Source organism: Daktulosphaira vitifoliae, unplaced genomic scaffold, assembly GCF_025091365.1.
Source record: "Daktulosphaira vitifoliae isolate Bord-2020 unplaced genomic scaffold, ASM2509136v1 Scaffold_1, whole genome shotgun sequence".
In the NCBI taxonomy this organism is placed as follows: Eukaryota; Metazoa; Arthropoda; class Insecta; order Hemiptera; family Phylloxeridae; genus Daktulosphaira; species Daktulosphaira vitifoliae.
The window spans coordinates 87,476,981-87,504,101 of NW_026099572.1; the positions used below are offsets into that span (position 1 = coordinate 87,476,981).

Genomic DNA, 27,121 nt, shown 5'->3' on the forward strand with positions numbered 1-27,121 from the left:
ATGATATTAATTTATTTAGTAATGCTAATTTTTTTAAACGTTTTCTTATTAAAAAAGTTTTTTAATTGTTATGAAAGATGTAATTTAATATCTCAGAATACCTTTAAGTACCAGGACTAAAAGTTACAAAGATAAGATGGTAAAAATGTAAAATATATACTCTATTCATATATCTCTTTTGTGGTTTAGTTAAACATAATTGATACTACCAAAGTTTATTTTTTTTACTTTACATCAAATGTAAAACTTTAAAAGAACCAAAAAATGTTGCGTATTAGAGAAAATCCAAAGTATAAAAATAATTACCATATGAACACTTCACCTCTCTTTGCAAAGTTTGCTTTTACTACCCATATAGGTCATACTACTGAAAAAAGTTAGAGGATTAGCATGTGGGATTAAAGAGTGATAGGATACTAAAACCCTTGGGTACATTTACCGTGCACCAACTAGTAGGGCCATAACGATTTTTTGTACAAGTCAGGATGTGAAGTAGAATCGATGGGAAATGTTTTCAAGGGAATATAGCTTTTTTCGTCGACAATAAAACTCAATTGAAAAGCCATCACCACCGATAAAACAATTGAGTGTGCTTTTACACGCCCTCCGCCATCGAGTAATCAAATAATAATACCAGTAATAATAATACTACATGAAATAATGTGTATTTTGTGACTTCGATGGCTCGTTTTCTGGGCATTTCTCGCGTTAAACTTTATATACACACAGCGTATGTTTACCAATATGCCCGTTGTGCTCTGCTGGTTGGATATGTTGGCATGTAATTTACTTTAATAGCATTTACCTTTACGGCGGTTATTGTTGTTTTTTTACAATGCACTCTCATTTAGATATCGTTATAATAATATCAGATTGGCATTTTCCATGGGTATGTTTTGTGTTATTGAACATGCAACGTGAAAAGTGAACATATAAGTGGTTAGTATTTTTATTTTAGAGATGGTAAGTCAATAGAGCGATAAGAAACAGGGTGGTTTGAGGGATATAGAGTGATGAATATAGTTGGCAAAAAATAAGCATGGCTAGTAGAGAGGCCAAATGTAAATAATTTATAGCAATGACTGTTATCGCAATTCGTTGGAAAAATTGAACGCAGACACGCCTATAAAACAGGCAACGATTACATGTGAAAATTGTTTTTCCAAAAAATACGGGCAGTATTATTGGTCTTGAAATAGGAAACACACTGAAAAAATAGGACAGTAGCGGAAATGGTTTACTTTTAATGGTCGTTTGTTGGCACAGCTATTGGCTCATTGATTTTTGTTAATACGTTACCACGGTAACGAAAAATAAGAAATACCTATACCATGGTAAGTGATGTTCTTAAGAAAATTTTTTGTTTTACTAATTAAAATAATCAACAGGTCCGAAATTCAACATCTGGGACAGTGAAAATTGATATATACCTATCTTCCAGTAACCCAATTTATACGGCTACGAAAGCTGTCACCAAAATCTGTTAATCAAAACATTAAATCAGCAAACGTTCACAAACCTCTCACATGTACACTATTTATTGGTATATAAATCAATTTGTAATGTTTTCAATGATGCAAACAATGTCATTAGTACATAATATATTTTGACCATGTGCGTGTAAATATTTGTTTTATTGGATTCAGCAACGCCAATGAGTTTATATCTATTTAAGTTTTGATTATTAACATGGAGCGAGAGAAAAAGTAGTGCAATACAATACAATATTTAATTCGTTTTAAATTTAAGTAATGCTCAAATCTTTTGTAATTTAATACACAAATTATACTTCATTTTTGTAATTATATTTAAATAAAAAAATAATGACTTGGTTTCAAAAGAAAATCACTTTTTTCTATTGGTTAGATTTTTATTATGTAGGTTAAACCACCTCCCTAAAGTTTATCCTTAGGGGAAGATGATTTTTTTAGAGTTAAAAAATATATTAATGATTGTGAACTTTTAATGGGAATTTATTTAAATGTATTATTGAACATGACAAATATTTCAAAAATAATATAAATGACACACATATATTTATTTTACACCATACTTTTATCTTAATTGTAGAAACGATATAATTTTCTTTAATGCAACAAAGAAAATCATAATGAGAAAAAAAATTTGTGAGTTTGAGGTTAATTCAAATTTTACTCGAAGGAAAAATTAAGTGGGATTTTTAAATAAAAATAAGACTGGAAAGTTGTTTTTTTTTTAATTTCTAAGGGAGCAGAGGTGACACTCTCTTTATGAAGTACATAATAAATATTTCATTTTTTAAGGATTTCCTAAATTATGATTATAACTTGTCCCACAAAAAAATGATAAATTTGATTTTTATTTTGTTAAATTATGAATGAATTTAATTAATTAATGATATTTTTACTAATTGACATCAATATACCATGGAATATTTGTCAAATTTCGAGTTTTTATGGAGAATATAAATTAAATATTAAGTAACAAGGTAATACTGCTCTTTTGGTTCATCGGTTCAAAATTTATACGCCATGACAGTGTACTCATGCGAAACACATCCAATTAAAATCATAGAAAGATAGCTCCTACGAAGTCTTCAGCAAAGTATATTTTTATTCGCTGATCACCTTCAGCAATAATTACATAAACTTTTCATTTAAAATTAGCTTCAAATAGCTTAAAACTGGCAAGTAATCTGTAATAAAATTTTGTTTTACAAATCGACAAGTTAAATAATTTTTAATTTTCTTTGAGTGTTAAAGTAAAAACGGATATAGTTTATATTGATTGATTTATTATATTGAAATGCTATGGTTTTATTTATTCATTTATTTCGAAAATTCATGTTACATGTAAACTCTAAATATCGGCTGTATGGGATTAATAAATCTGTCTATTGTTTGCTATAACAGTACCGCCGCTATTACATAAATACAAGTTTGACATGGAAATCCATTTTTTTATACACGTAATTTAATGAATAATTGTTTTTCAAGTCTGTGTTTGATTAAAAACAAATTATTTCAAATAAAATACTAAAACTTATATTGACAGTATTTGTAGTTATAAAAATTTTTTTTTTTTTTATGATAATTTAATAAAATATGTTTTATTATAAAATAATAATTGTAATAATAAGGTTTTTATTATTAATTTTAGTAGTATTCTAATTTTTAGTTACTTATTACTTTAACATAATATAGTTTTATACTTTTTTATTTTTATCCATTTACAAGTTGTCACAAAAATTAGTGTAAGAATTCTACATTTCTTGTTTCATTCGTAGACATTTATTACAAAGCCAGAAAATTTTATGAAATTAACTCTTGCAAAGCTATGCGGAGTCGTATAACACATTGGTTTTATTTGAGTAAATAAATCGGCAGCAAATCGCTGAGGNTGAGTAAATAAATCGGCATCAAATCGCTGAGGTTTATTGAGTAAAATAATACAATTGTGTAATCTACAGAATGTTTCAACTCCGTTTATAAGAAAAACCAACTAGTTTAAAGTCGCACCAGCCTCCGGTCTTTTTATTTTACAATATGTGTAGACACAGTGCAGTAATAAAAATAATTCCTGCACTTAAAATTTGTTATTACTTTAGTTTCATAGATTGAATAAAATGATAGATATTTATTATTTGTTGATTAGACTAAATAAAATGTTTCTATGGATAGGTATTAAATCTTCTACTAAGTTAAAATATCTTTGATTTTTCTCATATGTTATTGATAGAAGTTACTTGGTTTTTATGTTTAACGACATAATAACAAGAAATTTTTAGATTAATAATATCGAACAAATTTTAGATAGATGTCGTTTGGTAACTAAAAATATTTATTAACATGTAAAGAGGAAAACATTAATTTTCTTAGATTTGTTTAATCTACGTTAATTGTTGAATGTTTTTTTAACAATTTTAGATTGTATGCTTATCAGATTGGTATAATTCGACGTTGCATTAAAAATCCTGCATAGATAATATTAGGTAAATTTAATATTATTTCGTTTTATAATTATGGTTATAAATCGAAATTTCTTTAGGGAAAGATAAGATAATAATTGAACTTTAATGTATTTTCGATACCAATGATGAAAATAAAACTGCGGAAATCAAATGTTGTAAATATTATAAATTATATTTAAACTATAAATATGTTAAAGCTTTCATGAATTGTTTTATTATTTTCAAAAATTACAGAAATAGGGCAAAAACATGTTTGTAAATAATTTCAATATTTCATCATTACTCGAGTTTGTTCTGAGTATTTAGATGTATTTCGGAATGCACATATTGTGAATGTTTTTAATAGTTGTATTTTCGTAAAAAAATGTCCGTTTCTAAGGAATATTGTTAACAAGGTAAAAAATTGTTTATATAAGCGTATAATATGTTTAGTGTTGTTCAAAATCCATAAATAACGTTTCTGAAATCTGCCACGAAGGATAATAGTAATATAACACTAAAAACGTAAATACAACCCAACAACAACATTTCTCGACTATAAAATTTTTGAATTGGCGGCGCCTTACTTGCGCCTGTCATAAATATGAGACTATGTAGACCTCTTTATAGAACAGCACTATATCGCTCCATATACTGCCACTTCGGTCGTCGCCTGCATTGCTAACAGTGTATTCCGGTCGGTTGGTCGGATCACGGAATATTCTCACTGAAAAATGTCACATGGCACAACCCGGCAATAAATCATGTTTGTTTTGTACGCAACCACTCGCCATGGCACCGGCATAATTTGTCGCCATAATAACGTGACTTATGTCGGGTAACTACCATCGAGCAGCCTTTGAGGCACGCACGTTGGACAAACTGCTGGCTGTGGTTAGATGTGGTGTTGTCATGTGTCGTGCGTAAGTATCTTGACCTCAGCTTAAAGGATTTTATCATCTTTCGATGATTATCATGAACATGACGACCTTTTCCAACCTTATGCAGTGTAACACTTTGTCACAATTTATTTCACATGGTTAAATTATTTATTCCGGTCGTGTATATAATTCTGCAGAGTGCAATTTTTAGTTTCTCGATATTTATTTTTCATTAAAATAACATTTTTAAATCGGTGTAAATTTGTTTCAGCATAATGTAATGAATAAATTTCGCTGAGTGTCGGGAAATCAAGAAATTGACGAATTCCAATATAAAATGTTTAAAAATAAGAATGATTTCATCAATTGGCATCTTGGCCCACTGCAAAAATTACAAAACTTGTGTAAGCCGGCAAAATGTGACAATCGACTCGGTGATAACTTCAATAGGTCACTAGGGTATAAAAAGTAGTATTTTTCGGCCGGAGTGTCAGTATGTGTTTAGTGCTGATAATGGTAATATCGTTCCAGAAATGCGAATATGTAATTTTTTTAGTAATTTTGTTGCTTTTTCAATTAAATATTTTTTTAGCTTTAGATTATATTTTTTTAATTTCAAATGTTATTTTTATTATTTATAACCTAAAAACCTACCTACTTCCTATCTAACAATAGATTTATCATTAGCATATTTATTGGTATTGTTTATCTTATTCGGCAATTTATTACTCTACTGTCGTTGTAGATAAGAAAAATAACACATTTGAAACAATGAATGCATCCATTTTATTTTAAAAATTAATTATGCAATCATTGTGCTCTACCAAGGTATATAAACTCCTTATATTTTCAATGTTTCTATTAAACGCAAAACAACTTATTTTGCGTACATGTTATTAAACAGCTTGTTCAATAATAAAAAATTGTTAAATGTAGAAGTAAATAATTGTAAGCATAATCGCATTAATGTTATGTCTTGAATGTACATTTACATTCGACAAAGACTATAAAGATAAACACGAATAAACTTAATACAATGGAAAATATGTTTTAATTAAACATGTTGTTGCTCCAAACTATTTGTTGGAAGCTGCTATAAAAAAATTTAAGATGGACATAAATATGTTTTACCGTGTTGTTATATTTAGTGTAATAACTGTTAACCATAAGTAAGAATAATTTTTAATAAAGTTCCAGACCTAAATAATTAAAAAACATTTAATAATCGTTAAATTTATCTTTCAATGTTAATAGTTATACCAAAAAATTCGCAAATTCAACAATAGAAAGACATATACTGAATAACGTATAAAAAGTAGGATATAACATTAAAACTCCATTTAAGATACAAATAAAGCAATTTATGTAAATTTTCTACCAACATGTTCTGTAGGTTAATTGAATTTATCGTTAAGCAGCAACTACTCCCTTAACTACTGATCCTGATGAAAGAATATTTAACAAATAAAAATTACTAAAATATTATTTGAGATTTAAAATAGACGATCTACGATTAAATGCACTGACCAGGTTTAGTTGCAAAAGAAACAAACCGGAGGATTTGGATATCGATAAGCTTGTAAACAAATAAGCAACACTGAAACACTGTGGAGTAAAAATTTAAAAAAATGATAAAACTTTGATCAAATTTATTTACACAATTATTATGACGTGTAGTTTTATAACAATTAATAATAAGTTATAAATAATTACTATTCCTATTAGAAAGTGTTATTATAAAAGTAATATTAAAATTATCATACATAATATAAGTACATATAATGTAAAATTCATTTGAAGAAAAAAATTTCAGTTTTATTTCACCATTTAATTTTTGATACTTATAATATGAAATGGTTTCTGTATAGTCGTGTGATGATACATTAAATTAATGGCAATCTTACAAAGATTATGAAATGAATTGAAATTAATATAATGTTTAAACTAGTATTGTCGAAATATATAACCATTAATGTTTAGCAATTAAATCAAAAAATCTTTACATCCTTAATATTGTCATTTTTATTTGACACAAAATAAGTAAATTTTTAATTTATTTTACATCCGGTATTACTTATAATATAAAGTTTAAATTTTGCGTAAACCATTTACAAAGCCAGAATTAAAAGTAATAATAATAGATATTAATTTAATATATCTATAAAGAAACAACCATATTTTATCATATAAAATAATGTTCTGTTTATAACATCATTTAATTGAAATTTTTCTAAAGATGTAAGAACACCAATTAACTTTAATGAGCAAATATCATTTTAATTAAAAATTACATTTTTAATAAGTTTGAAATAATTTATGTGCAAATTTTTAATACTGCATCATGAATTAATAGCTTAAACTTCTTTGATGTTATATGTCATAACTTAATTAACAGTTGATTTTTAAATTAAATGGTTATACTTGAAGTTAATATATGAAGTTGTATCATTTAAGAAGTAAATTTTGTTTTTTTGTTTTGAAGAAAGTGTCAATGTGACACAAATTTAAATTAGTAATTTAAAAGTAATTGAACATTGAAATCATAAATGTAATAATAATAGAGTATCATTTGATAAAGGTTGACTCTATTCAGAAAAATTGGCTATATTTGCATATTTTTTTTTATTATACAAAAAGTCAAATAATATTCATGTATTTAATTCATAAAAAAAATCTCGTTATTTATACGATATAATAATAAAGTATTTCCTAATAAAAATATAGAAAGATAACATTTATGTTTGTTTTCTCATTTTATTATATTTTCAAAATACATAAATTCAAGGTGCAAAGTACTTTTTAATATAATATATGATTATCCAGTTATGTAAAATATGTTCAATTAACATTTACGCTAAATGAGTTTGAATTGTTATCTAAAAATATGAAAAGGTAAAATTTATACTAAACTAAATTATTACGTACACTACATATGCTCATTATACATATTAATATTAAAATGTTTCATAAGTATTAAGCTTAAAATGGTTATAATTTGTCATCATTATTAAAGTATAACTAATTAAATTAATAAATTTAATCAAACATTACAAATATTATAAATATAAGTAATATTTAGAAAATATATGACCCAAAAACATAATTCTAGTTTACCAAATTTTAAATAATGGTTCAAGTTTAAAAAAATTTGGGTTGTAGCTAAATTAAATAAAGAATTTTTTTTTTTAATTTAATTCTGAGTACTTACATTTTTTTCATAGTTGAAATTGAATTACCTGAAAAACAAAAAGAAATTATTAAGAAAAATGCAATATAATTTTTTCTTTTTTATAAAATTATATATTTAGTTTTATTTAAGTGTAGTGTAACTTAATATACTTAGATTATATTAACACTAGTATTAATCAGGTTATTTTATATTAATTTGCAAAATTATTTATTATATTAAATGAAAATTGATTCGTTTCTAATAATGCCAGTTTACAGACAAATAATAACTTATAAATAGTTGCTAACAGAGAAGAACACGAGGTAGGTGAAATGAGGAGATCAGTGAAAATAAGTGAATACATGAATGATAGGAGAGGTTGATAGTTTTTTGTATTTAGAATCAGATGTGATAAAGAACGATACTATTGACGATGACGTAAGACACAGGATTAAATGCAGGTGGGTGAAATGGAGAAAACGTCTGGTGTGTTATGCGATAATAAAATTTCAATGAGGCTGAAAGGCAAGTTCTATAAGACTGTAGTGAGACCATCTATGACGTATGGTTCAGAGTATTGCATTGATAAGATAATAGAGCAAAAAATTAGTGTAGTAAAAATGAAAATACTTAGATGGATGAGTGGAGTGACTAGAGATGATAGAATAAGGAACGAACATATAAGAGAGAGTAGCGTCAATCGCAGATAAGACGATGAGAAAAAATAGACTTAGACGGTATGGTTATGTTATGAAGAGAGAGGAATCGGAAGCTGTAAGAACAGTTATAGAAATAAATTTTGAAGGAGGTAGAGGTAGAGGAAGACCAAAAAAGAGATGAAAGGATATTAATGAATGTAATATGAGGACGGCTTATATGTGACTAGATGACGTGGGAGATCGCGTCAAGTGAAAGTTTAGGGTAAGGATGGCGGACCCAAGTAGTTGGGATAAAGGGGAAGAATAAAAAGAAGATAAAAAGTTATTAACTGCTATATCCTTCTTTTAAATTACACAAGAAAAATATGTTAAAGTATATATTTCATTATTTTTTCTAAATGCAAGACAAATAATTGAACCTAAAACAGTAAAATCTCGAACTGTCGAGATTTTACTATAACTTCGTACGCCAGTCTATTTCTAAAGAAACTTCTTGTCACATTAAAAATAGTTTAAAACTCATTATACGGTCATTTATTTTCAATATGAAATTTCTTTCAAAATTTTCCTGATATACTTCATTTGTTAGCTAATTTTATTTTTTAAATAATTCAATCGTATAATTGATCACTGACTTCAATTAAAAATTTACAATGTTTTTAATTCTAATATGTAATATAAACATATTGAGGAACAAATTTGTGATAAAAGTGTTTAGCTGTTTTTGAAGAATATATCACTTTTATAATATTTTCTGGTCTCTTTAATAGCCATCGAAAATCGAATTCTTAATAAAATTAATTTGTTATTTTCTAACTACAAATTGTTGTTTATTTTTAAAATTAACTAATGATTTATTTTACTATTATACATTAACATTTTGTCATTGTGTTTCACAGTAAGTTGTTTTAATTTTGGTTAAACTATATTTTCTATAATTAATTTAAATAATGTTGACAAAAGCTATTAAAAATTATTTTATCATTTTTGTTTTATTAACATAGTACTACTATACGTTATTCATTATCACATTATGTTTGTTGCAGTTTTGTCACGTTACACGATACGCATATTAGTTTTCAAGCTGCCGACACTCATTTGTTTGTGTTGGAGTAATGATAGAAGGCTATCAGAAGCTGTCAAATTTTTAAGAAATTACTTGAATTGTTGTAACCTATGCGTAAATTTTTATGTTAGTGTATTTTATTTTTTTTAATGAAAGCATTTTGTAGTTTATTAGCTTTCTATCCTTAAAGTTTATATAAGTTCATAATACATATTGAATAAGATTTCACTTATAAAATTAAAATGAATATCAACTAAATAAAACAACAAGTTACGAATTAAAGATAAAGCTTAAACTATAATTATTTTTAGATATTTTTCATAGTTACTTTTTGATGTAAATTATATGTATTTAATTGTTTTAATTAATTAAAGTAACCGCCCACTGGCTGTAAATCAGTTTACCACTCTTGAATATTAACTTATGTAAATTATCCAACAGAGCAAAAGTTGGAAGTATGGTTAAAACACTAAACATTTAAATTGATTTGAAATATTTGTTTTATAATTTTTGATCAAATCCGATATTTAAAATCTAAATAATTTTGTTTAAAGCAACTCATTTTAACTCCTATTTTCCTCGCAATGAAAATTTTTATTTTATTATAATACGAACTCAAGTTAAGAAAAAGTACCTTTTTAATCATTAAACTTACTTCATTACTATTTTTATTGAAAAAGCATAAGCAAAAAAATACGTTGGAATTTTTTTTTTGGATTTATGGTTATTTCGAAAATAATTTAATAAAATAACTTATATATTCGTTGGTTTTGATGTAAAAATGTTTTAAATTATTTACACAAGATAATTTTTTTTTTATTTTCATCGTTAACTATAGAATTATAGTTTGTGTTTGTATAATTTTATTTATTATTTTTAATTTCGATGCGTAGCTGAAAAGGTATTGGTTTTATTCTGCTACGTTTCTTTTTTGTATCACTATAGACAGCTACTTTACTTTTACTGGACCAATTTTGCTCAATGATATGACAAGCGTATCTAGTTGAAACTATTGTCAGCATAATTTTGAAAAATTCCCCTGAAAGCCCCTAATAAAGGGAATCTCCTAAAAAAATACAGTTATTATAAAACAGTCAATTTTGATATTTATAGTTTTCATTTTATATTAAAAATATATTTTTGAAAATTGGAAGGATTATTATGAAATTTTTATTGGTATACTTTTAACATTTTCCTAAAAGGTGACATATTTTTTTTTTTTTTGAAAATTCAATCATTAATCAAGGTAATGTGGGCGCTTAAAAATGTTATCATGATTTATTGCTTTTAATTGTATAATAATGTTCCAAAAATATCTGACATTATTAACCCTAAATCAAATCAAAGATAATAGAATATTCTCTAAGATAAAAAATATGAATTATCCGAAATCTCGATTTTTAAGAGTTACTGGCATTAAAGCTAGATAGCATATGATTTTCTTTTAAAATTGTCAATTTTGTAGTTTTTTGCATTGTAACCGAATACTTGCTTAATTTAAAAATATTTCAAATCAAAGCTAATTTATTGTAATATACAGAGTGTTCAGTAAGTAAAGAAACGGGTTTCTATTGTTCTCATTATTTGTAACAATTTACCTGTTTCCTTACTTACTGAACACTTTGTATATGAGTAATTTGTCTCTTAAGTCAACAAGTCATGAAATTTTAGGTAAATATGAAAACAGTTTTATTTTTTGTTTTTTTGCTACACATAATACTTATTGAAGCGTTTTGCGACAATTATTTTACTTATTGTCATATATCAATCAATACTAAAATTAAAAAATGCTTCGAATTTAATGCACTGGATTTTAACTACACTTGACTTTTTTTATTATTATTCTTGGTATTGATTTTATTTTATTTTTGTGATGCCTATTGTTTCTCAATAAAAATCTTAAATTAAATAAGACAAATATAAATTAATAGAGATACATATTTTCTAAATATATATTCTTAAACATATACATAAAATCGTAAAGTAAATTTTAGTTATCTAAGTAGAACAAAATGATTTACGATTATAAGTTATACGCCATCTTTCATAATTTCTATACAATAACAAAGATAACTAATTTGTTAATTATTATTTATTCTTAAAATATTAAAATAATAGATAACTTAATTTTAAGATTTTAAAATGGTTTTATACGTAATAAAAGTTGGTACAGACATCTCATAAGAGTTATACTAGTAACTTGATATTAAATATAAAGTAATAAGATAAAATGTTTTTATAATATACATAAACATTAAAGAAAGTTTTTTAAGAATACGTTTAACATGCTTCAAGATTACTTTAAAATGTGCTACTAAGTTTTCCAAAGAGAAAATACTGTGAAAAACTTGGATAAATTCCAGACCTTACTGAGTTTACACAGGTTTGTTCTATTGTTACACGTGTAAAGGTTTTCTGTGAGGTATTAAACCATTTTATAATATCCTGTTAATCAATATAAAGTCTATTTTAAGAACAATTATATAGGTTTTTAATATTAATATGAATATATTTTTGATCATATTTATAGTATTGTTGAAACAAACAAACTGCAGTGAGACAAAACGTTTGTATCGTAACAATAAAATAGAAACTAATATTAATCAAAATTCAATAATTTAGAAATTTCTTAGTTATAATTAATACACCATGGGCTCGGTTTTATTCGATAATTTCAAGATCTTTTGATCTAGTTAATATTTTTTTAATAGTTACACACTCATGCACTCTAATAATAATAAATAAATATTAATTAATTTCCTTTAAAAAAAAAAAAATTGTGTAAATAGCTATTTTTTAGAATACGTTTTAAGAAATAATTCGATAAAAAAATTCTCATTAGTGATTAATCGAATCATTTATAGAAAATTTTAAAGTTTATGAAAATTTGAATTTTTTGATATATATTTTATTATATTAAACACTGACTATGTTATTAAGGAAAAAACAGTAGTAAATATAATTTTACATACATAATATTGCTGGCAGTTATTTATTTATTTAATAATAATTAATAAAAATTTCCGTTTTTCTTAAACAGCATAGTTCCAAATAACTAATTTTGCAGTTTTGAAAAGTGTGTGAACATCAAGTAATAACTTAAATATATACATATATATATATATATATATTCCTCTTCTATGGTCCATTGAAAGCCATTGGGACCTCTCCTAAGAAAAAGTTTCTTAACGTGATCGAGTCTCGAACCCAAGACAGTGCACACCAGATACTGCTATTTTACTGATTCAGTCATACCGTCTTTCAATAACTTATATGGACTGTAGAATAACTTATTTTATACAGTAAATACAAAAAAAAAGATATCTGCACGTGTTCTTGGGTTTACAAAGCATAATTCATAAGTAAATAACCTTTTCAAATAAACTATGTATGAAACCTTATTTTAAAATAAAACTTTTAGCTTAAGAATCTTCAAGAATCCAATGCCATGTGTATCTTTGAATACCCACTCACTTAATAAGAAATGACCGAATAGTTAAGTTATTTATAAGTAAAACATTTATAAGTTTCAATTACAATATAATTTATTTTTGGTATTTCAATAAAAAAAAGATAAACTTTTCATTACAATTGATTAGAAGTGATAAACGATTCGAGAATTAGTTAGTTAAACTACTTATCGCACAAATATTGTATAATATTCTTAAATAATAAAATTTAGGAAAAAAAATGCTTGATGAAAAAAAAATACAATAGTGTTGAAATAATTTTTGATTTCTCGTTATTATTTTATTATTAAAATACCTTTGCTTATAATATTGACATTTATATCATAGTATTTGAAAAATAAATTTTATTATTACTTTTTTTAAGAAAAACAAAACGAATATCGAGGTATTAAATCAATTTAAACAATGACAGTAAAACCAAAAACTTCTACATAAATATTACGAGGACATTACACCCAAATAAAGGTGTTTTTATTGAATGAAATATTTTATTTAAACCCACACTCATATTGAAAATTTTAAGCAAGCGTATAATGTCTTATTTCTTTTTAAGTATATTTTGAATTTATCATTATTTTTAAAAAATTTACTAGCAGATTAATGCCGGTGTCTACTATTAACTAATTATAATTAGTTCCTAAAAATGATAAATTCATTACTAGAGTTGAAATTGAAAAGCTTATAGGAACAAATAAGTAAATCTATTGTTTTGAAAAAAAATTGTTATGTAAGTATTAATATAAGTCATATAAGTACTCATTATAAGTATAAAAATATTTCAATGTTAGATTTGACATAAAGTTCTTCTGANTAAAACCAAAAATTTCCACATAAATATTACGAGAACATTACAGCCAAATAAAGGTGTTTTTATTGAATGAAATATTTTATTTAAACCCACATTCATATTGAAAATTTTAAGCAAGGGTGTAATATTTTATTTCTTTTTAAGTATATTTTGAATTTATCATTATTTTTAAAAAATATACTAGCAGATTAATGCCGGTATCTACTATTAACTAATTATAATTAGTTACTAAAAATGATAAATTCATTACTAGAGTTGAAATTGAAAAGCTTATAGGAACAAATAAGTAAATCAATTGTTTTGAAAAAAAATTGTTATGTAAGTATTAATATAAGTCATATAAGTACTAATTATAAGTATAAAAATATTTCGATGTTAGATTTGACATAAAGTTCTTCTGGTATAAATGGTTAAGCTATATACTTTAGTATTTTTACTTTATTATGTTGTTTCTATGTACATAAATTTTCCTTAATAACAAAACTGTTAAAATAACAAATCATCATGATGACCATATTGTAATCTATGTAATTAATATAACGTCTACCTTTCATACCAGATAATAATAAATTTTGTAAATAAATATAACTACAGGGATAGATCAAATAACAACGATTCATGTAAATTATGATATTTACGCAAGGAAAATATAAATTCCTGTCCGTGTAGGGTTATATAGAAACATATAATACTAATATAACATTATTATTATTATTATTATTATTAAGTGTTTTAGGTAAAAAGGTTCAAGTCGATGTTGATATATTTTGATGGTACGTACACCTGCTCTGCCATATCTATTATACAATATGAGTGGCTAGAGGGGGTTTTTTAAAGGATTTCCGTCGGTTATCTGCATAATCTGGGGAGGATTATGCGAGAGAGGTTTGAAAAGAGAAGATTTTCATTTGTTTCATATGTATGGGGTAATATTTTACTAGGATATGCAGCAAGAGTACCGATATTCGCGGTGTTATGGAAGGAGAAGTAGAAATGTTGGACCTTGTTCATAAGGGACTGAAGACTTATCGATTCGGAAATACTGCCAAAACGGACGTGCATTTAGTATCGTTGTGTTTCACGTATTCGGTACTCCGGATGTACATTGGCCACAAAAAATATAACAACAGTAACGGTGCTTTTCAACGTACATCCTAAGCTCGGTGGCTAAAAGTTTCGATTTCCAATGTGAACTTTTAAATTATAGACGGTAAAATAACGTCATTTGGTAAATTGTTTTTGCCGTCTAGAAATGCGCCTGTATGTGTATCAAAAAAGTTTTGGCTAGGTTGCTCTTTGCAAATAGAAAGACGTGTGTTGTCAGTAATGATTACTTTGCGCGTTTGTGTGCACTTGCAAATATATACATGTACGTTCATATAGAATCATCCAAGTGTATTGCGGAGCCATGGGAAGTACAGCGTATTATTTTTTTCGATAACCGTGGATTCGTTTTGCCGTTTGCGATCTAATGGTCGACGGTTGTTTTCCAGTACTCGAATCACTTTCTGGTTATATCGCTGCGTCATGTTGTTTGCTTGCAACGGTGGTTTTTATTCCGCATGATTTTCAGTGGGCTGCAAGTAGGAGTTTACCCTTCAGAGGTATTAATATTTCATCCAGGATATGCGGATGACAAACGTATGTCGCACTATAACGCTTTGGTTTATGAGGCACATTAAACGGAGCTGGACCCGAGCTAAACGCAAGCGTTATTAAAACGTATCGTAGCACACACATAACGTTGCTATGGTACTTGATAGAGACCGTAAATTCTATTAAAACCACAGCGATTTTACAGAAGACGACAGTAGTAAATTAGTTAAGAGCCAACACGAGTTCAAACACAAATTGTCTTTGACCCAAGAGAGTTTTCGTCAATGACAACGGAAATATTGATTGACGGTGGTTCAATCATTTTTTATTGATTCAATTAGTCTATTCATAATTATTTTAGTAATTCTAATGATTTTTTTCGTTTACTTTATCTTGTGGTTCAGAAAAATTAAAAACTTTAGTGGAAAAATATTTGTAACTTATCAATAAAAGAAAATGTATTTCTGTTATAAAATCACTTCTTAAAAAATTATCAGATTTTAGGCATATAGAATTCAAATAGGTTTTAATTTTTGCATTCAAACTCAATATTGAAATATTAAATCAATTTTCGTCAAATATAAATATAGATAATGTAGAATATAGAATATAATAAAATATAGTATAGAATATCCGATACAAAGGAATAAGGTTATAAAAATAACAGTAACATTTTTTATATGTAATCACCCATATATTTTTTGGCCGAGTAAGTTTGGCGGAATGCAAATTTTTGTTATGCTCATTCAACAATGATGTCAATAAGTTTTTTCTTTGAAATCAGATATGTAAAAAAAAAATCGTATTATTTTTATATTATATTTATAAAAATACTTCTATATTGAAAGCATCTAACAGTGATATTAAATACTTTTAGTTGAAATAAAATTCATTTATAATATATGTATAATTATTTGTTTTTTAACATTTAATGCTAAAAAAATTTTTTAGAATGTGATAAAGCCAAAATATATTGATTTTAACTCAAATTGCACAAAATAAATGTAATACATACCAACCAAATCGAGGAATGAAGTTGAAAATTGAAATAAAATTTAAAACAACTTATTTAGTTTTAATATTATCTAGTTTTTTATTATTAATGAACTTATAAGCGTCGAACATCATTTCAATCATGACCTTAAACACGTTATTGTTATTATTTCAGTTTGATATATATTATTCATGACGAACAAGCCTATTCGTGTGATTATGAAAAATAAAAAAAGAGGTCATGGGTTACAATAGCGTGTAAGACTTCAATAAGAAAAAATGGCCAAATTATAATTTTATCAGATGGTATTTTTTTTTAATTGGAACAGAATTATGTTAATATAAAAGTATTATAAATTTGTAAGATATAAACTCGTTTTCTCGACTTTTTCAAAAAAACTAACAAAGTATAACTTTGACAATTTTAAAAAATGAAGTAAGTATTCTATGCGATTTATTTGAAATTCGATGATTATAAATTTTAATTTATAAGTTATTATAGGAATTGATTATTATTTATAAATTAATTTTAATAGTTATTGTATTACTTATTATACAAATTAATATAACATGGACGTATTTTAATAATGTTTGATGTATTAAAACCTGATGATGTCACTTATTTACATCTGAAGAGATAAAATACCTTAAAATATTAACAAAAATATTTGTAATATAGCCTATTGTGTAGTATACTAATACTTTAAGTATAGAACTAATTATTTTAAATGAGAAGAGTATATTTCAAGAGTTATAAAATAGAATATCTGGTACACAAAACACTGATTATGACCCTGTTTTGAAATGAAAACTTATGAAAAGTGTAATTTAAAAAAACTTGTGATGAAACATATTCCGACCAAAACTGGACCAAACTTTTCAATAGTTTTTATGAATCCAGTGGAACAAAAAAGTTTTATTTGAATATCTTAAAATTGTATCAATAGTACACTTATTATTATTTAAAAAAAAAATAATGTATTTTTCTTGAATTGACAAGTTTTAGATTTTATTTTAACACTAAAAAAATCATCGTATCACTATTGAATCAAGATTTATATAATAATTAATGTTTAATTCAAAACGCATCATATTATAATGAGAAAACCAAACTATATATTATGATTTACTTGTCATGTCAGAAGTAAATTTGAAAATTGTTTTGTTTAAAATTCATTTTTAAAATAACTTCAGACGATTTTCTACACTAAGATAAAACTTAAATTGAAAGATAAAATTTAATATGTTATAAACATTATATAGGTAAGAAAAATTATTTAATTGTTATAATTACATTTAATTAGTGTTCTTGTAAATGTTATTTTCATTTAACGTCTACAATATAGATCTATTTCGTATACATCAATTTAACATAAAATATTTGCTATTTTCCTTGATATCCTACTCTAGACGATCATTGTAGACTTTCCCTTTTTGAAAGTTTGCCAACTGTGTGTTTATTCCAAAAAAGGGACGTCGGTCACTATTATAACCGCTTTGTAATCCAATAAAAATGAAAAAGGAAAAACACATTTTTGTAAAAATGGTTAGGAAATAACATTTACTATTGAGTATTGGTAGTTCAAATATTCTCTTTAATACTTATATTTTCTACTATAAGAAAAACCATATTTGTATAGAATAAAAATATTATTTAAACTAATTAAAATGTGTGTTTTAGACATTATTTGAAAAACATTATTTTTCTAGACATTTATTTTCTATTATTCCAGCATCACTTTTTTTTTTGTTTATTTAAAAATTATAAATATAAATACTATACTCAAATTAAAAGTTTGAATTTTTGCTTAGAATAAAAAAACAAAGTAGCGACTTTCAATATTTCAAGTTGATGTAATAGTAAAGATAAATTTCATTAATGTTAAGTACTATATAATAGTAATTAATATATTTGTTCATATTATGAACAAAGAGCAGCTTTTATTACGATTTACAATGAATCATTTTAACAAAACAATTCTATGTATATTTCATTGTTAGTTACAACTACAGTTAAAATGTGTGTTAATCAGCGTCGGCCTGGCTCATGTTTAGACTTCCAACATATGATTTCAGTGAGATATCTAGGACAGTAATTAAGAATCCAACATAAAGAGGGGTGGTTTCTTGATTGTTTTCGGAATGCAGAAGAGTAAGCTTGTCACTCCTCTATACCAGGAGATATGAAATAACTTAAAAACACATTGACTATAGATCCTTAATACTTATAAATATCTAAGGCTTGTCCAGGACGACGCTGGTGATAATGACATGATAAACAGTTTAGGAAGTAAATCGAATTGATTATAACATAATGTAATACAAAATATAAATGTTAAGTGACAGGTTAATACTATCCTAACAAAATAGTTACATGACCAATATTACATGTATATAGTTGTTAGCGTGTTGAAAATATTTAAATATATAAGCACACTGGGATGCCATATTATTTTACAAATATTCAAATTCTTCAGCAGATTGTCACTTTTTATTTTAAATAGTATATAAATGTAACTTTGTATAATTTGAAATTAATCCTATAGCTATGATGGGAAGTTTAAATCTAAATTTTTCTTTCGTAATCACTAATTACAGATCGGTCGTTAAAATATATAAAAGTATAGATAGAAAAGAAAGTAAGATATTTTAATATTTAATTTTTTTAAATTTACACGGGTTTCATTAAAAAGTTTGTTTATGCATTTCTAAGACTTCTTAAATTATATGTATTTGTGTAGTTTCTTATATCTGTGCATTTCTATGGCTTTATAATGTTTTGCAATAATAAAATCTTTTAAAAACCATAGAAACGCATAAACATATGAAGCATTAAAAATTCATAACTATGTAATAAAGATCTTCAGGTATAAATGTTTCTTCTGAAAAAAACTATTTTAGAAGCGCAGCGTAATGTTATGAAAATTTAATAATATATATTTTCATTTTCAGATAATAGTATGAAAATTATATTATTTGAAGATCAGAATATACCATTAGTTAAGTTTATTGATAACGATATAGTTTACCAAGATATTTATACTCAAAATGCTGATATTATAGTTAAGCAATTCTCATATTTAAATTTATATCAAGTAAACTGTGTTGAGAACGACTTCGGCAAAATATTGAATTTAGTTTTTGTATCAAACAATTCTACTCGTATTATTAAATCTGAAGATAATTATGTTCCTGTGTCTAAATACCACTCAGTGTTGCTTTGATATTTTTAAAATCTAGCCTACCTCTAAATATTAGTGAAAAATATAGTTTTAAGATGCAAATTATTTCATAACACATACATTTTTCAATAATTTAAATTGATAATAATTATATCATCGTAGTAATATTAATTTGGTAGTTGACAGTTTTTATGAATTGATATTTTCAGAAAGTAAAGTTTTAAAAAATCTTTCACACAAATCGACTTTTCAAATTTTGTTTTCCAAAGTATTCGCAAAAAAAAAATTCTTCTCTTTATAATGAATTTTTAAAAATGAGTACTAAATACAAAATGTTAATCAAACTATTTTTCTAGAGTACAACATAGTTATATGTTAAATTTTAAATTATTTTGGTCAAATGTAAAAAAATTAAAAACCAAATTACTCTCCTTATAGTTGGATAATTGTCGTTCAAACTTTAATTATATATGTGTTTATTGATCTTAAAATAACATTGGGTGTTTAACCATTTTTTACAATGAATATTTACTATAAAAATTTACATAGTGTAAAATGTGTAAATTTTATGATTTTTTCATACAAATTTGTTATTTTTAAAAACTTTATTATACTATAATTTGTTGATAACGTCACTAGGTGATAAAGTCACGAGGAGTATATAAGGTAGTATTTGTCGGTCGAAGTACCAGTATTTGTTTAGCACTAATGATGGTGACATCGTTTCTGAAATACGAATTCGTAATTTTTTAGTTATTTTTGAGGCTTTTTGGGTGAAAAAATTTAATACATTTTTATAAGACTTGTACTTACTATTATTTATTTATTATTTTTATAGTTCATTTCTCAAACTACTTTATGAGATATAATTTTATAATCTATATTTTGTACGTGCTAGCCTTTATAATATTTCCTGCACAATATGATTACACCTTAAGTTGTAATAATTTTAAATGACAAATAAATAAATAAATTAACAGTAATTGAGTTTCAAAAATTAACGAACATAAATCTAAGTAATATTTTTCATTGAATCATGAAATATAGTAGATATGTCCCTTCTCATCAAGTAATCGTCGCACAATATTGTACGTGTAGTAAGAGATGCACATCACTTAATCCTCTTTGAGCTACATACAACCCTCCAACACTCTAACATAAATTAACTATTTCGTCATCAGTTAGCCCCCTATTCTTTGGCCTTAAAATGAAATACACTGAGCAATTAATAATGTCTAAAACCAAATATCCATGGACGTCACAGATTGAATTTGGTCGATTATTAATGAGTTTGGGAATGGAATAAAAATCACTCGATTTTTACAGCTGGGTCTTAAAATTGTTTGGCCTTTTCTTTTATTTCTATTTTTTCTTTGTAGGAAAAAAAAGCTTCCACGCCATAATAATCTCCGGTTAAGCACTCGGTAAAACTACAGAGAGCAACTTAAAAGAATGACAAGATTTATGAGTGGAGGACAAAATCAGTATTTCATTATTAAACCATCTGGCATCTAGGGCTTTAATTTTTTAACAAAAATAAAACACTCCATTTCAAGCTCTGTTACTTCACAAAAAGAGGATGTACAAAAACTTAAATTATCTAATAATACTATTAATTAAAATAAGCTTCCAAGGATTAAATATTTATCATCAGGTAAAAATAACATTATGAATAATTTTTTTATAATTATGAACAAAATCGATTTATTTCTAAATTAAATCGGATCATTTAGTGAGGTTATTTAGTGAAAATTAAGAGACACAATGCAGTTATTAAGTAAAATTATTTATTCAAACAAATAATGTGTAATATTTATTCATATTTATTATGTTGAAATAATACATCAAATATTTTAGTTTCTGATAATAATTCTAACAAATTAATTTATAGATAAAAAGTTACGATTATTCATTTTTTTACAATGAATTATAATTATAAATAATACCGTCAAAATACACAAACAAATCCTATGAACTTGGAATAAGAGTATTGCAAAATAAAACAACAATATATGTGAATAATAGCAACTGTCCAACATTGAGATATTCAACTGTGAATCAGATAAGTCATACACACGTAGGTTGTCCTTCACAAATTAATTTTTTAAACACATCCTTACTAAAAATACATGTATACTAAGGATTAATAATGAAAGATATAACGACGATATAACACAGCTCTTTCCTTGTTTATTATATATCTTATATTCGTTGTTTTTATTAGTTATTTTTATAGTTAATCGCTCTAATGATTTGCTTATACCTTGGTGTGTATAGTATCTGTCGTGTTATATGATTCAATGTAATAATTATGCTTTAAAGAAAGTTTGTATGTATATGTTAGCTAACATATATATGCATGCCTATTATTATCAATTTTTTAAATTTCATCATGAATTTCTATTAGTTTGTAAGTACCACTCTTTTCTATGATAAGTTCTCTCATCGGTAACAAAAACTGAATTGCACTCAACATAAATAGTCTCAACCAGGGCGATACATTATACAGATGTAATAATGTGTTGCTAACAAATAATTATTATAATCGTTATTATTTATTTATTAATTTTATTATAATTGATATAATAGTAATAAAAAAATGCAAATGATTAGTTGTAAATTAATTTTTACATCATTCTATATTGCTTATATTATTTTTGTCTTAGTTTATATAAAAATGATAGTTAACGATCCAACCATGTATTATAATACAAAGATTAATGGTATTATTGAATGTCTTTATCAAATAAAGTAACTAATTTTTGAGTAGTGATTAGTAAAAAAAAAATTATTAAATTAAATGAGCTTTTTAACTGTTACTTGACATCATTTCTGTGTACATGAAACATTTATTATACTAACAACCATTTTTTAAACTTAGCTACTGTTTTGTAAACAATCAACTTATGGATAATATTTTATAATTAAATAGAATAAAATCATCACAAATATATATATATATATTTTATTGTTGATGAATTAATATTTTTTTCAAGTCGTTACTACCAATCATTCTTTACGATATATTTTTATTGCTTTCAATTAAAATGTACAATGAAAGTAAAAAATCGATATCATTGAAACTTAATCCTAAGGCATTCTAAAAATGACAAAAATTTATGTTAAAAAAGTAAGATTATTTGATTATTCTAATCGAATTCAATTACACATTGACTTTATAAAGTTTTTAAATTATTATAAAATATTATGACTTCTACTAATAATTATTTTGGGTTTTCGATTGTATAAACAGCTGTGCCATCTACTCATAAACACAAATTAAATTGAAACTGATATAAATTGTTTTTATGAGCCGTGTCGTTTTCAGGGGGTAAGAGATTGTAACTCTCTTTCCCCAGTAACGATTAGCAATGTTTGAATCTTTTTAGTTGTGCACAAAAAATATTGATTTTATGAAAACTACTGACTACGATTGGTAATGAAACCATTTATATGTAATAATAGTATTTCGTTAAAAAAAATGTTTTTAATACTATTTGCTTGATAAAACATAAAGTGAAAACTACTTGATCAACATAATTCAATATTTTTTTTGTAATATAAATGATACGTTAAATATAAAAATAAATAATGATTATAAATCAATTTTTCTCGCTAATTCCAAATATGTCTTTAGAACTTTATCATTTTGTCTATTTATGATATATTTAAAACTTTTAAAAATTGTGAAATTAGACATTTAAAATACACTTGAAAATAAAAAAAACATTTTTTTTTTCAAAGGGCTCTTGAAATTTGTTTTTATGGTGTTAAAGTTGTTTGAAATTTTTCATAAAAAATTCATCATGTTTTGATTCTATTTTATGAAATTGTACTGATGAATTTGATAGTGATTCTACAAAAAAATAAATCTTAACTCTTTATTAAATACACTTTATTTCTGAAAAAGTATTTAGTAATTATTTTTTGTAAAAATCAATTAAAACCTTGTAATGGTACAATTATATAGTATAATGGATCGCATATTGTTGTAAATACATCATATGCGTCCACATCATATACACATTAAAAGCTAAAATCCAACGGTCCGTTTAGCATATCAGTACTGATTCGGTATTATCGTGGAACATAAGTGATGGGTTGTGGTTTGGTGAACAACACACCTCCAATTACTATTAACGAAACTATATTAATTTTATGATGTATCAATAATCCTATTAATGAACAACGTTAGAAAAACTATGAACAAATATGCATAGAAGTGTGACATATTCACGCTCAAACCAAACGAAAATGGCATCTTGAGAAAATGAAATCATAGAAGAATTAAGGTCAGAAATTAAATGTCTATTATTAATACACACACAATCGCACGCTACACAATACAAGCAACCTTTCCAAAAACACAAAACTTTAGCTAATAATATAATATTTTGGATTATATATTTGAACTATTAAAAAATGTAAATAAATATGAAACATTGATCTCTATATATACAATTAAGAAATGTATAAGGGGATAAATATTATTATATTATTATTATTATTCAAATTTGAGCCATTTGTATAACTTTTCAATTATATCAGTTTCTAATAATATAATTACAAAAGATAATTATTTTTAATTTTCTTAAAATGTTCTATTTAAAGATTGTGAATTTTATTAAATATTTTCAGTAAAAAGTTTCATTTAGTTTTATTTTTTTGTAAAATCGCTATCTAACCCATCTTAAAGTTTTATAAAATCAACTCAAAATTATAAATTTATCTTCAAACTTAAGTTCCATATTGTGTTTAAAACAAGCCATAGTGAATGACAAGATATTCATTTAATGCAAAGCCTGTGGACATATTCAAATAGTTTCAACAATTATCGATATTTGGAAAAACCAATGTTGGCGTTTACTTATACTTAAAATTTCATTGTAAAAAATTGTTTCAAAACCAATCAATTAAGTTTAAATCTTAACATTATTTATTTATTTTTTAACTTATAAAAATTATTTTGGTCTTATAAAATCATTAAACAGATAAAATTATTCCGATTCGCAAACAATGTAAGGTGTCGTTTTATCTGCTAACCGGTTGCGACGATTGTTGACGCAACCGCTTATCGATTTATTATACCGTTTACTAATAACTTTTGTTTATACAATAATGAAAAAATCTTTAGATGATTCATATCGACACAAATTTAAAAAAAAAAATATAGATGATCCATTATCTAAATATTTCACATGTGAATAAAATATTAATGAATAAATTTTAATTATTCATTAATATTTTATGATTTAGTTTGCATAATAATAGTGTTTGGAACATTATTGTTATTTTGATATAATAGTTATTTGTTTTAATTTGTTTATTTATAGAGCATAAAGATAATTATAGAGATGGAAATAAAAAGAAAGAAATAATAACTTTATAATCGCTAACTACAGATATCAATTCTCAGAATCTATATGCCTTGTAAAATAATAAATTACATTAAAATGTAAAAATAATCAAGTTTTAACTTAGTAAATAAGCTTAGTTTAGAAACAGAAAATGCATTTTAATTAAAGTCGGAACTATTAAAATGAAAACTAAAATTGGTTGTCATAAATGTTATGAGAATGTGAAATGTGGGAATTTAGACATCTGTTAAATAAATTAAGTTATAGTCTTGGAGAATTTGAAGCAATTATAATTAGTTTAATCTTCTGCTAACTAATACTGTTAAAAATAGTACTAGCATACATCAATCAATTAATGAAGAGTTATACATAAACTTGATGAAAATAGTCAAAAAATGATCTTTTGTATTTTTAACTTAGGAGTTTGGTTTGTTGGGGTTTTGTTCGCCTAAAAAATTGCTAAAAGTGGCATATCAGATTTTGAAGAATAACTACAAATATTATTTACGTTTAGTATCTTATAAATTTTAACTGAAGTCCTGATACTACATATTACAGAGCAGATAATACTTAACAGACTATAGTCTGTTCAATATCATATCATAGTCCTTAAAGTTATAGCTATTATAAACCATGTATAGATCAATAAATTTAACTGCAAATAATGTTAAATAATTTATACGTTAATTGTGTTAAGTAATACTGCTGAAAATTTATTTTAGATGAAATTTTTCTTTCGAAGTTAAGCTACGTATATGAGTACTTGTATAATAAAAGTATAGTCAAAGAAATCACGTCGTTTTCACTCCTCTGTTTTAAGATCCTTCATTCAATTTTTCTTTCGTTATCTTTTAGTTCTTAAATGTATAAAAACTTTATGAAACAGTTTTAAAAATATACGAGCGTGTGGGGAAATAACATTATTTCGTCATCTTCAGTTGTTTTTATAGTTAAACAAGGTACATAAACTGGGGGTCGGATATGCATACCTTCAAATATCTCGCGGTAAGATTTGCATAAAAAGACACCTTTGGGTTTAGAATATAGAGTACGATCAGTGTATTTACTTACTAAGCGAAGTTTTCTTTCAACGCAGTCACTTTAAGCAGCTTTCAAGATAATAATATAAAGGATAAGTTGATGGATCAAAAAGTCACATAGTGAAAGCAAAAAACAATAAACGTAGACTTTAGGTGCTAGTTTGACAATAATTTCAAGAAAAAATACGAGTTCAATAAATTATATTAAAAACACTAATATACCTTTCAAAATTCCCCTAGTAAGTTATTTAAATTCAATAATTTTCACTAACGTATAAAATCAGCTTTAATAAATACTAGATAATAAATACTAGAATAATTTATTATAAGGTTTTTAATAGAATTCACAACTAAAAAAATAATTTATTTCTTATCCGTCCTGAGTATTCTCAACAATATATCTGTTTTAATTTGTGAAGATCTTACTAAGTGTTTTATACTAAATTAAAGTCATAAATATTTATATTCTATGTGTAAAATTTGACTTAAAAACAATAATACTTAAGACAATTGAATGGTTTCTGAAAAAAATATATCGGGTCGTTTCTTAGAAATTTTGAATTATTAACATGACATCACGCAATTATTTACTGTATAAATATTCGAAGTTATTCATAAAAAAAGGTATAACTTAAAATGGTTAAAAAATGTATCAACCAACCTTATTACTGGATCTCGTAAGCTCATGCACAAAAACTAAAAAAAAAAAATTATTCGAATATGTACAAAAATATAAACTAAAACATTGGTTTATTTTTTGGGGGATTTTGGTTAATATTTCGCAGCATATTGACATCAAATATTAATTCGTATATTTAAAATGTTTAATCTATTTTTATTATAAATCATAATTTTTAAGTAAAATACTATAAAAAAATAAAAACTCAACTAGTCTATTTTTAGCTTCGATGCGAAGCTGAGAAGGTATTGGTTTTACTAAGATGTGTTTTTTTTTTTTTTTTTTTTTTTTTT

General features: G+C 24.9%; 1 protein-coding gene across 3 annotated transcripts in view; it reads right to left on the reverse strand.

Moving 5' to 3' along the window:
- LOC126896323 (hemicentin-2-like) overlaps positions 1–27,121 on the reverse strand; it is a 130,241-nt gene that overhangs the window by 72,021 nt on the left and 31,099 nt on the right. The window contains exons 2-3 of one of the 3 annotated variants that reach the window (XM_050669001.1): positions 26,811–26,845; positions 8,018–8,045 (exon numbers count right to left, since the gene is read on the reverse strand). The gene's annotated coding sequence lies outside the window, so the exon portion shown is untranslated. Of the gene's footprint in view, positions 1–8,017; positions 8,046–16,592; positions 16,719–26,810; positions 26,846–27,121 lie in introns of those variants that run through there. The other 2 variants (XM_050669000.1, XM_050668999.1) reach the window with 2 other exon arrangements.